This window comes from Lactuca virosa, chromosome 1 (assembly GCF_052849685.1).
Source record: "Lactuca virosa cultivar CGN04683 chromosome 1, Lactuca_virosa_CGN04683_v6, whole genome shotgun sequence".
Taxonomy (NCBI): domain Eukaryota; kingdom Viridiplantae; phylum Streptophyta; class Magnoliopsida; order Asterales; family Asteraceae; genus Lactuca; species Lactuca virosa.
The window spans coordinates 15,527,024-15,540,622 of NC_136426.1; positions in this window are offsets into that span (position 1 = coordinate 15,527,024).

The window sequence follows — 13,599 nt, forward strand, 5'->3', positions numbered from 1 at the left end:
AAGACTAATTAAATATATGGGTTGATTGTGTAAATCACTCATACTTGTATAGTGGACTAATGCTCCATGAATTAGCAAGTTGGGCTAAAACCCATAGGATGCTCCATGGTGGTTATAGAACCCATGGGTCATGGAAATGAAAGGTCATGACAATTAGGGTTTACATGGTGTAACCCTAATTGTAACACACTATATAAGGATCCTTATGTTCACCAAAATCGGAGTTAAGCAAGAAAGAAGAGGGCTAGCCGATTTCAAGTAGTGTGACATTTCTCTCAAAGTTTATTCCAAGTGCATTTGGTGTTGTGTGAGACATTTGAGGCATCACACTTGGGGTGCTAGGCTCTCAAGGTTTTCAAGGAATCCAAACTACTACAAGGTATGTTTTCTAGCTTACTTTTATGTTTAAAGTTCCCCATGTATGCTAGATAGGATTATGAACCTTGGAAAAAACCAATTTTGCATGTATCTTAGTCAAACATAGATCCAAGGTTTCTAGGGTTGCATGTACACCTTAGGAGTGTTAGAATGCTCAAAACCCAACAGTGGTATCAGAGCCTGGGCTTGTTTGTTTGATACTTGATGCAAAATAGCTGAAAAAGTTGAAATTCTTGTTGTCTGCACAGAGGACTCGCCGAGTCCATGGGGGGACTCGACGAGTCCAAGCGTATCTTCAACCAACTCGGCGAGTCAGTTCTTGCACTCGACAAGTTGGCCAGGCAGAGTGCAGATTTTCGACTTTTGCTGCTGGAAATGGACTAGAAACATTACCCTAAACTGTTTTGGTCTTATAAAACTTGTTTTAGATGGTGTAATGGTCATGCTAATCCATTTTCAATAGCTATTATCAAAATTTCAAGTTTTATATGGTTAATTTTATGATTCTTGAAATAGATGATATGCATGTTCATGAACTTATGAGTTTAGAAGATCATAGGAATTATTTGTAACTTGCTTGTTAGTTTAATTCTTGATCATTATGTGTTTTAATGGAATCCTTAATTTGTCCTCAAGTTATGGATTACCAAAAGTCATTCTTTTAAATTCCATTAAAGAAACACATAGGTTACATAAAATGAAAAGTCTCTCATTTTAATAAACCATTTAACTCATAAGTTATGAAAGATGAAAAGTTTTGAAAGTTACAAAACTTGCCCTCAAGTTTTGGAACATGTAAATGTTGGATTAATGTCTAAGTCCATAACTATATTTGGTATGTACTTGACCCGACCCGGCATGGTCCAGTTGGGTTGCACTTCACCGGCACAATTTATATGGATAGTCTTTTGAGAATAGTATATTTATGATTTATATTAATATATTATAAGTTCTAATATATTAATATGGAATCATATTATTTAATTAGTATTGATCAAGAATTAATTTAGAATTAATTAAGTGATCAAAAAGAACTAATTAAATATGGACTCTTATATATATGGAATGGGCCAAGTTCATTTAGGTTGAGCTAAGCTTTCATGGATGGTCCATGGAGCTTTTAACCCATGGATCCTATGTAAATGAAAGGTCATGGGTATTAGGGTTTACATGGATGTAACCCTAATCCTCCATAATATATAAAGGGTTCCTTGGCTCACAAAATTGGCACAAGTGTGTGAAAATAAGAGTGGGCCGATTTTAGTGTGCATACATATTCTCTCAAGTTCTTCCAAGGTGTTTTGGTGATTTGTGATTCCATTTGAGGCTTCCACACTATTGGGGCTAAGCTCTTAAAGCTTGAAGACATCAAGCTACATCAAAAGGTATGTCATCTAACTAGAACTTTGTAGTATATGTGCTTCATAATATGCTAGTTAGGATGAAACCTTGGAATAGTTAATATTTGCATGTATAATAGAGAAAACATAGATCCAAGGTTTATAGGGTTGCATGTACACCATAGGAGTGTTAGAATGCTCAAAACCCAACAGTGGTATCAGAGCCATCGGTTGTTTTCTGTTATATTGATGCAAATGTTTTATTTTCAAAGTTGAAAAAAAAGGAGAAAAAAAACATGACGTTTGTCAAATTTTAAGATAATTACTTGTTTTGTGAAAAACGAATTATTTGTAAAATTTGAATCATTTGTTATATGATTTGAATTAGGTCAAATTTAGTAAAAGATAAAATGATATGATTATTTTATTAGTTTTAAAAGTTTGATCTAAATGTTTTAAGCAGTTACATATTTTGTCATAAAATTTTGGAGCTCAAAAGTTTTTTTTAAAGTTGTGATCTTAAGGGTTTTTGAAACTTCCATAAGTTATGGATATGAAAGTTTTTTTTTTAAAAAAAAAAATTTGATTCAAAGTTTTTATGGAGTTACAAAATTTGGTGTTAATGTTTTAAAGAATTCCATAACTTGTTCTTAAGTTATGGAACATGGAAAGTTTCATCATAAAACACCATTAATTCCATAAGCTATGGAATCCAAAGGTTTTCAATAAGTACAAAACTTGGCCTCAAGTTTTGGAATTTGAGAAAAGTTTTTTATGAAAAAAATGAATTGAATTCTAAAACTCTTGGGTTCATAACTTAAACAATTAATTAAATGGTTTTAATTTTGAGTTTAATAATTGGAATTATGATGTTTTGTTGAATAGTTCAAATTAACTCTTATGGACTTTATTAATAGTTAATTAAAGCGTTTAATTAAAAGAGTATTATTAATCCATAAATATATGGTTTGAGTTTAATTAAATTAAAAGTCTAGTTTAATTAATAGATTAAACCACCAAGTATTTTAAATGTCTAAAATACACCCTTATACTATTATAATATTAAAAGTTTAATATATTATATGTATAAGAGCAAGTCGTCTTACCATTAGTAGGCCTCATTCACGAAGCCGGTCTATAAGGGGGGTATAAGGTTACTGCCTATAAAATGACAGTTTAATGGGTGTCCACTCTCACTCACCGCTTCCTTGACCGGTGGAGGGTCGTTAGCCGAACAGGTAGGACAAGGACTATAATTCTCCCTTCATTATAAGTATAATGATAAATACTAAGTAACTAAACACTTATAAATTCCCAATCTTAGTTACTTAGGAAAATGTGAATAAGGTGCTAATCCATGAAATTACACTTTGCACTTTGTTTAAGCTGTTAGTGGAGCGTGTGTGGTTAACCGGCACACTAACCTGGACTTAACAAGGTAGGCAAAGGGTAACTTAATGTTTATCATAGTATCATTGGAGCGTGTGTGGTTAACCGGCACATCGATTGAGGGGTAAATATTAAGGGTACCAAGTATATTTGCATGGTTACTTCACACCTTGTTTTGTGATCCTCGGCATCCCAGTCACAAAACCTGAAGGGCACACTCGAGATTGAAACGTGCCATTGAAAAGTTCAATGAATCTCAAAAGAATCTAGGAGTTTCAAAACCAATTAAAACCTAATAATACATTTCGTTTATGTTGGTGGAAATTGATGAATCGTCATTCACCTACCTTCAAATATTTTATAGCTTGGATTACGGCATCCCTCTTCCAAGTTATAAAATAGTTTGTTGGGTCCTAGCCTTAATATATCATATTGGGTGTTATATTAAGGACTTAAATCAACTTTACGTGAATTTCTCCCATTGTTGATGTCTGGTTTAGACAACAATGATCTTCCCAAACCAAGCTTTCCTAATGAATATGACTTCCCGAGTTTGGCTCATGGAAGTCATACTTCTCTTCCTCCACCTCCTCCAATTATTCTCCCTAACCCACAAGTTCAAGGTCACTCAAGCCCTAATGGCAAGCAAGGTCTATGTGTGATCACTCTTAGAGATGAAGTCACATATTGACAAGCCGGGAGAGTTGGGTGTCAAAGTCTTGAGAAAGTTGGATGTTCAATCACTTTCTAAGTCACATAGTGAGTTCCTTTGGGACTAATATGAAACAGATTATGACATGAACCTTAATGATCATATCTATTTGCTTGGCGCTGCTGAATCAGCAATGATTTGGAACGATAGTAAAGCAAATTTGATTAGAAGATCAACTTCCCAAAAACTTTATGGACAGTGACAATGGTGACACTGGAAATCCAGAAAAAGCATTCTCTTCCCAATGGAAAGGGATTGGCCATAGTCAACCCGGTTGACCAAATGGTAAAGAGAAAGGCTAAGTCTAAGATAGTCCCATTACCAAAGGGTCCATATGTTTATTTTGCCAAAGGAAGGGGCGTTGATTGCAAAGCTGCCAAATTTACCTAAGGATGTTAAAGTCAATAAGTTTGACTCTACATCAGGTAGAGTCCACTATCTAACTCTGTTAAGTTTCTATTCTGAGATTCTTGTTACATGATGTGACTGGGTCACATGTTGATGTTTTAAGAATCAAAGAAAAGTGAAGAAACTTAAAGGAAGTATATGCTGATTCTGATCGCGAAGATGGATCTCGATCGCATGGTTATGTGATCAAAATTTTGAGTTGTTGCTTAGGAGTTATGATATATTGCTTAGGAATAGATAACAACAAAGTTTTCCATGTGCTTTTGCACTGTAAGGATAGTTTTTCTGCAAAGTTTTTAAAAATAAAAGGAAAAAAAATTGATTTTATTTATTTTAAAATATCCTTACAATGGCATTTGTGAAAAGGAAACAAATTGTTGCTTATATGATTCCATTAATAGCAAGAGTGGAAATATGAATTTGATTCTTTCATTTGTGGTAGTGTCTAAATTTTCCAAATAAGGAAAGATTCTCATCACCCAAGTTTCAGTTGGATAGAAACTTGGAATCATGCAAGTTGTATAGTATGGTGAATGAGAACTTTCAAGCATTGGAAAATTAAGACTAATTACTTGTTCACATGGATGTGTGAGTCAAGTAAAGGACTAAGGGATCGAGTACACATTCTTGTGCACTGATCAAGCCCACCACAAATGTAACTTGAGTGACACATCTTAAAGAAGGTTTATTAACAGTAGTGAAATTTAAGAGTAAAAGGTTTTCTACTCTTGTACATTTGAATTTGGTAAGTTGTGATGTTTTGGATAAAACAGAGACCAACTTAGGCCAATTGTGTTAAGTGTTTGTCTTGATTAGAATCCACACTATCTCTTGAATATTTGGCAAGAAAGTCTTATAGGTCAAGGAGACAGTGGGAGTCTAAAAGATCCTGAAAGGGTTTCAAGAAGTAATTAAGAATAAAACCTGTATTTCATCACTAGCACACAACTACAGGTTTATAACCTATCGTGTTGACATTTCTATGCCCATTCCAGTTAAGTTGGCTATATATATTTGAGTTCTACATGTTCTCAATTGTTTGCATAACTACTTGGAAGCAATGGCAGGCCCTTGTGCTGCCAGGTGGCAAGAGGTTAAGATTGCACAAGTTCAATCCATATGAGTTAGGATTTGTCACTAACCTAGTCTTGTGATTATGGTTTGACAAATTCACATGGATAAGAACACATACACCATAAAATCTAAGTGTCATAAGGTTTCTCTCCGATTCATGAAAATTATGGTGAGGAAATTCTTTCACTAAGTATATTTTAAGTAGATAGCAATTGTGATATTTGCAGTTCTCAAAGTCGTTAGTGGAGCGTGCATGGTTAACCGGCACACTAACATTGACTTATGAGAAATGGCAAAAGGTCTAAACAATTGAGACTATGATTATGGCATCCCTTTTCATAGTTCTGAAATTGTTTAGATACACATGTGATCTATCTAAGATAAGGTGTATGATTTTGATAAAGTCTTATCAAAGCAATGTCGTATCAGAAATCTGAACTTTGGTAAGAAAGTCAATAAAGTATTGATTTCTAGAAGTTCAACTGATTTGTGAGTACATGTCAAAGCTAGTGGGAGCATAAGTGTTATGCTAATAATCATCATGTTAGTGGGAGCATGATAATTATTGTTAGTGTTGCAAGTTAGCAATGTTAATTATAGAAAACAAAAGTTTCAATTCGTGAGGCTGCAGGGATTGAAAAAGTTGTTTTGCTATAATTAAGGGAGAGGATATACTTCATTTCAGTTCTAAAGGCTTAGATTGAGACCTTAATCATCTTTAGTCAAGAATATATATATATGAATTTCATGTTGGATTGGTTCAACTTAAGGAAATTCTATATATTGCGTTCTCAAAATTCGATTATGATTACGACATCCCTCTTCATAGTCAAATTTTGAAAACATGGCAAATAAAAATATTGTAGCAAAAGACTGGTATAGAATCATGTCTTTATGTGAGACATCATGAATCATGTACCATTTGCTTTGGGTACATGATCGATTGCATGTGCTATAATATTTGTCATTTCTAAATTTTTCCAAATGCCCAGAGGCATTAAGAAGGGAAAAGGTCTAGAATTGGATATGACTAAAATGATTAAGCAATTGTCGAGGACAATATGAGGTTTACCAAAGATTGGTTGCTCAGGGACAGTTGGAAGTATAGTGCTAATTTTGGAAGGACCATATTGACATATTCTGAAAAGAGGCATATCTTATTCAGAAGTGGCAGTCAAAATGAGAATATGGAGTTGTCTCCATAGGTGGAAGTTATCTGTGTAAGATTAGAAAACTTAATGCAAGAAGCATGTCCAAAGCAATGTACTTTGAATATGAGACTTAGTTTCCATGGAGTTGATCTCCCTTGGAATACCTTATAATGACTGTTGACAAGTCTTTGTGACTTTGTACATATTCATTACAGGAGGGTCAGTGCATATAAGTTTAAAATCTAAACAGATTTCGATAAATGATAGGAATTTGAAATTCTCACATTTTTCGATAAGGATTTGGGAGTGTGAAATTAGAATCATTGAAATTATGTTCAATTGGTTTATTTCACAAAGTAAGGATCATAGACAAACATAGAGTGCATACTTGGTGTATGGCAAAGCTATTGTTTAAGAAAAACATAGTGTACATGCTTGGAGCATGGGACAACTAGTGTTTTTAATTCAAGTATAACTAAGTCGCTCTTCCTGAATGATTAAGTTATTCAAACCATCCACAGTCGGTCATATGTTGGAAGTAGATATGAATCAAGACTGTCATGGGTTGGTTTGTAGAGGTCCAAGTTGGTGGACAAAGTGGTGCTACAACACTCATGAGTGCTCATAAGTTCTGAGTATTGGATTCAACCCGCGCTCATTTGAATCACTTCATGGATTTTATCACGAGTGATCATGAGACGATAATATCTTATATTCTTCAAACCTAGAGATATGAGTTGTTACTATGAGTTGGTTATACATTGATTGCACGAAAACGCATTTGGTAACTCGATGTTATAAAACGTGCCTTTGTGTATGATTCAACAAGTAGTAGAACAAGCCATATCAGTCGAAGTTTATCCATTCCTTTTACCTTCGGGATAAAAGCGATATCTGTGGGCCCCTCGATGATTTAGCGATGACACATGTGAGTGCTTGGCCAAGCCAGGACTGATTTGATTTGTTCAATCAGTCAGTCATCATAAATCGAAAATCAGGAAACAACAAATGGACAGAGAGAATGATTATAATCCATGTCTCAGTCCATATGATATCTAGAATGGAGGAATATATGATCCCTTATCTAATGGACAAGTCATTGACAAGGTCAGAGTTCGACAGCGGCTTTAAGAGCTACGATTGCCAGTTAGGTTTTGAAGTCATACTCAATAATAGTTCCAATCCCTAGGATTTTAAAAGTTAAAATTCAACCCTTATACTTTATAATATTATAAGTTAATAATATATATATATATATATATATATATATATATATATATATATATATATATATATATATATAAGAGCAAGTCAGTCTTACCGTTAGTAGGCCTCATTCACGAAGCCGGTCTATAAGGAGGGTATAAGGTTGCTGCCTATAAAATGGCAGCTTAATGGGTGTCCACTCTCACCCACCGCTTCCTTGATCGGTGGAGGGTCGTTAGCCGGACGGGTAGGACAAGGACTAGAATTCTCCCATCATTAAAAGTATTAATGATGAATATAAAGTAACTAAATGTTTTATAATTCCCAATCTTAGTTACTTTAGGAAAAAGTGAATAAGCTGCTAACCCATGAAATTACACTTTGCACGTTGCTTAAGTCGGTTAGTGGAGCGCGTGTGGTTAACCGGCACACTAGTTGGGCTTAACAAGGTAGGCAAAGGGTAACTTAATCTTTATCATAGTATCGATGGAGCGTGTGTGGTTAACCGGCACATCGATTGAGGGGTAATACATTAAGGGTACCAAGTAATTTGCATGTTTACTTCACACCTTGTTTTGTGATCCTCGGCATCCCAGTCACAAAACCTGAAGGGCACACTCGAGATTGAAACATGCCATTGAAAGTTCAATGAATCTCAAAAGATCTAGGAGTTTCAAATCCAATTAAAACTTAATAATTTATTTCGTTTTTCATGATGGAAATTGGTGAATCGTCATTCACCTACCTTCAAATATTTTATAGCTTGGATTACGACATCCCTCTTCCAAGTTATAAAATATTGTGTTGGGTCCTAGCCTTAATATTTCATATTGGGTGTTATATTAAGGACTTAAAATCAACTAACTTGAATATCTCCCATTGCAGATGTCTGGTTTAGACAACTGTGATCTTCCCAGATCTCATGGAAATCATATTTCTCTACCTCCACCTCCTCCATTTATTCTCCCTGACATACAAGCTCGAAGACTTGAAAAATTCAAGGTCACTCAAGCCCTACTAGCAATGAAACATAAAGATGGAAGACCTGTGTGTTCTCATGTCTTAGGAATGAAGTCACACTTTGACAGGTTGAGAATGTTGGGTGTCATTGTACCAAGGAAGTTGGCTATTGACTGGGTTCTTCAGTCACTTCCTGAGTCTTACAGTGATTTCATTAAGAACTACTATGTGACAGATCACGACATGACCCTAATAGATCTATCTTATTTGCTTGTTGCTGCTGAGTCAGAAATGATGTGGCGCAATGGTCAAACAAATATGGGTGGAAGGTCTATTTCTCAAAATTCCATGGACATTGACAATGGTAACATTGGAAGTCCAAAAAAGCTTTCTCTTCCCAATGGAAAGGGATTGGCCTTGGTCAACCCGGTTGACCAAAAGGTAAAGGGAAAAGCCAAGTCTGTGATAGTCCCGTGTACTATTCCCAAAGAGTCTATATGTTTTCATTGTCAAGAGAAGGGGCATTGGTTGCGAAACTGCCCTAACTACCTGAAAGATCTAAGAGAGAAGAAAAAAAAATCAAAAGGATTTGACTCTGCTTCAGGTAAGTCCACTATCTAACTTTGTTAAGTTCCTTATTGATGATTCTTAATACAAAATGTGACTCGATTACATTTTGGTGTTTGGCAGGATCAAGCAAAGGGAAGGAAACTTAAAGAAAGTGTATGCTGAATCTGATCGCGAAGATGGATCTCGATCGTATGGTTCGAAGATCGGATTCTTGAGCTACTACTTAGAGAGTTATAATAGATTCATAGGAAATATGTAATATCATAGTTTTCATTTAAAGTTGCATTGTAAGGAAAAAAAATTCCGTATTTTTATAAATAAATAAAATTTTGATTTTATTTTAGTTTATATCTTATTGCAATGGCTTTTATGGAAAATTGATGTTTATATGTTTCTAGCAACAATGGAAATTTGAATTTGATTCTTTTATTTGTGGTAGTGTCTAAACTTACCAAGTAAGGAAATATTCTCATCAACCAAGTTTCAATTGGATCGAAACTTGGAATCATGCAAGTTGTATAATATGATGAATGAGAACTTTCAGCTTTGGAAAATTAAGACTAATTCCTTGTTCACATGTATATGTGAGTCAAGTGAGGAACTAAGGGATCGAGTACACATTCTTGTGCACTGGTCAAGTGCACCACAAGAGATTGATAAGACTATTCATCATGATTTACTAAGGTTTAGTAAATATGGTTATACTTACCAGTTTAAGTATAATTCTGAAACATTGAAAAATTTTTCAATGTTTTGCAGGACAAATGAGAAGAATCAATTTAGGCAGAACGATAAAAGTTTCTCAAATCTGAAAAGATGGGAGAGTACTTTAGTATCATGTTTTGTGATCATCTTAATGATTAGGAAACCATGTCACAATTGGTCCTCTAAGGACATCTTAGTGCATTCATATGGCTAAGAAGAGGAATCAAGAATTGCTGAAATAGTTAAATCAAGAAGATGAGCCATACTTCGTTCCAAAACAATTCTTAGATTCATACTCCAAGATTGTAACTTGAGTGACACATCTTAAAGAAGGTTTATAACACTTGTCAAATGTAAGAGTAAAATGTTTTCTACTCTTGTATATTTGAAATTGGTAAATTGTGATGTTTTGGATAAAACAAATACCAACTTAGGCCAATTGTGTGAAGTGTTTGTCTTGATAAAGAATCCGCACTACCTCTTGAATATTTGGCAAGATAGTCTTATATGTCAAGAGGACAGTGGGAGTCTTAAAGATCCCGAAAGAATTTCAAGATCTAATCAAGAACAATAACCTGTAGTTTGACACTAGCACACGACGTGAGGTTTATAACCTATCGTGTTGACATATTTCTATTTATGTGCCCATTCCAGTTAAAGTTGGCTTTGCATATGAGTTCTGAGAGTTCTCAATTGGTTGCATAACAACTTGGAAGCAATGGCAGGCCCTTGTGCTGCCAGGCGGCAAGAAATTAAGATTGAGTTCAGTCCATATGAGTTTGGATTTGTCATTATCCTTGTCTTGTGATTATGGTTTTGACAAATTCACATGGATAAGAACACATACACCATAAAATCTAAGTGTCATAAGGTTTCTCTCTGATTCATGAAAATGATGGTAAGGAAACACTTTCACTAAGTAGATTTTAAGTAGATAACAGTTGTGATATTTGCATTCTCAAAGTTGTTAGTGGAGCGTATGTGGTTAACCGGCACACTAACATGGACTTGTGAGAAATGGCAAAGGTCTAAACAATTGAGACTATGATTACGGCATCCCTTTTCATAGTTCTGAAATTGTTTAGACACACATGTGAGCTATCTAAGAAAAGGTGTATGATTTTGATAAAGTCTTGTCAAAGCAATCTCGTATCAGAAATCTGAACTTTGGTAAGAAGGTCAATAAAGTATTGATCTCTAGAAGTCCAGCTGATTTCTGAGTACATGTTAAAGCTAGTAGGAGCATAAGTATTATGCTAATAATCATCATGCAAGTGGGAGCATGATAATTATGATAAGTGTTGCAAGTTAACAATGTTAATTATAGAAAACAAAAAGGTTTCAATTGGGAAAAAGTTGTTTTGCTATAATTAAGGGAGAGGAAATTATACTTCACTTCAATTCTAAAAGCTTAGATTGAGGTTTTAATCATATTTAGTCAAGGATATACATATGAATTTCATGTTGGAATGGCTTAACATAAGGAAATTCTATATATGGGTTCATTATTTGCGTTCTAAAATTCGATTATGATTACGACATCCCTCTTCATAATCTGAATTATGAGAACTTGGCAAATAGAAATAGAAATATTATAGCAAAAGACTGGTCTAGAATCATGTCTTTATGAATCGTGTCCCATATGCTTCGGATATAGGATCGATTGCATGTGCTATAATATTCATCTGTCCTAAATTTTTTTCAAAATGCCTAGAGCATTAAGAGGGGAAAGTAGTAGAACTGGATATGACTAATTTGATTAAGCAATTGTCGAGGACAATCTAAGGTTTACCAAATATTGGTTGCTCATGGACAGTTGGAAGTATAGTGTTAATTTTGGAAGGACCGTATTGACATATTCTGAAAAGGGGCAACTCTTATGCAGAAGTGATAGTCAAAATGAGAATATGGAAATATTTCCATAGGTGGAAGTTATTCATTGAATCTGTTTAAGATTAGGAAACTTAATGCAAGAAGAATGTTCAAAGCAATGAACTTTGAATATGAGACTTCGTTTCCATGGAGTTGGTCTCTATTGGAGTACTCTGTAATGTCTGTTGACAAGTCTTTGTGACTTTGTGCATAATCATTACAAGAGGACCAATGCATATAAGTTTAGTTACTAACAGATTTAAGTAAATGGCAGGAATCTGGGATTCGTGCATTTGCGGTAAGGATTTGGGATTGTGAAATGAGTATCATTGGAATTAATGTTCAGTCGATCTATTTCACAAAGTAAAGATCATAGACAAACTTAGTGTGCATAATTGGTGTATGACATGACTAATGTTTAGACAAACATAGTGTGCATACTTGGTGTATGGCATGACTAGTGTTTAGAAAACATGGGGGGGGGGGAAGGGAATCCCCTTGGCAAAATATATTAAGTATAGGAAGAGTTACAAAAGAAAAGGGCAAACACCCAAGAAAAATAAAAAAAGACAAGACAAGCTAAGGGACATGCCCCAAAGCAAAGACAAAACAAACAAACAACTAGAGACAAACTAAAAAAACTAAAATCGTCATCCCTGATCAATTGGAGAAGAGGTACAACCACCATGAGAAGAGCTCGGCAGTGCGTCAGAAGCTGGGTGGGTAGCACTCGAATGTATAACAGGAGGGACACGAGAATCATCATCAATATCATCCACTCTTTGGTGGGAAAGAGCATCAAACATGTTTGTGGTAACTTTTTTCTTTAGCTCTGTACGGTTAACTGGTTTATAGACTTGAGAGACCTTTATAACAGGACCTTTTCCTTTATGGTTGTCGATAAGGATCTTCTTTTTTGGAATTGGAAATGTTCTAGATTTCCTCTTGACCGTTTGATATTCTTCATTGTCAACTTCTTTTGGGGTAGGCATAGTCGGCATTGGGTCGGGAGTACTAATCGTGTGGATGGGGCATGTGGCATGGTCATGACCAAAATTTTTGCAATGATCGCATCTCTTAGGGTTCCAAGAATACTCCACACTAAGCTTTGCAGAAGTAACACCTTTAGCCGTGGTCGCTTTAATTTTTATTTCTTTCGCCCAAGGGTCTTTAGCCGACATCTCAATGAGGACACGGGCAAAAACCGCTCTACCCGTAGCCCTCTCACACATTGTAGTAGTATAAGAATCAACCTCCAAAGATTTTCCAAGTTTGCCAGCAATGAGGCTAAGACCATCCTTATTAAAAAGTTGGAGGGGGATGCCAAAGATATTAACCCAAACGGGAACCCGATCATGAGTTGGTTTTTCTATGAAGACATCCGGGTCCCATTTTCTTAGGAAGAGGGGGATACCGTTAATTTTCCAAGTTCCCTTTTGAAGGATGAAATTCATACCCTTATCGTTATCAAATTTGAAAAAGAACATGTCGTCGTTATTAATAAAAATATCACATAATCCATGTTCCTTCCATGATTCGTTAAGGCGATCTTTAACAAGCAGAAAGGCAAGTCTTTTACAAACAAAATAGCCATATAAAGTACGTTCGAATGGAATGCTTCCCTTAGAGAAGATTTTCGGTGGAATAATTAAGACATCATCGTCCAAAGTTTCAAGGTTGTTCAAGAAATCAAGTTTTAAAGGGGTAACAGAGGGTACCTCATGAGTAGCTTATTATTGGACTGATTTCCGGGTACACAAGTTCGGGCTTGCAATGGAGCTGGCTATACTTGTTATGAAATGGGGGAGGAGGGAACTAGGCCTACTAAACTCTA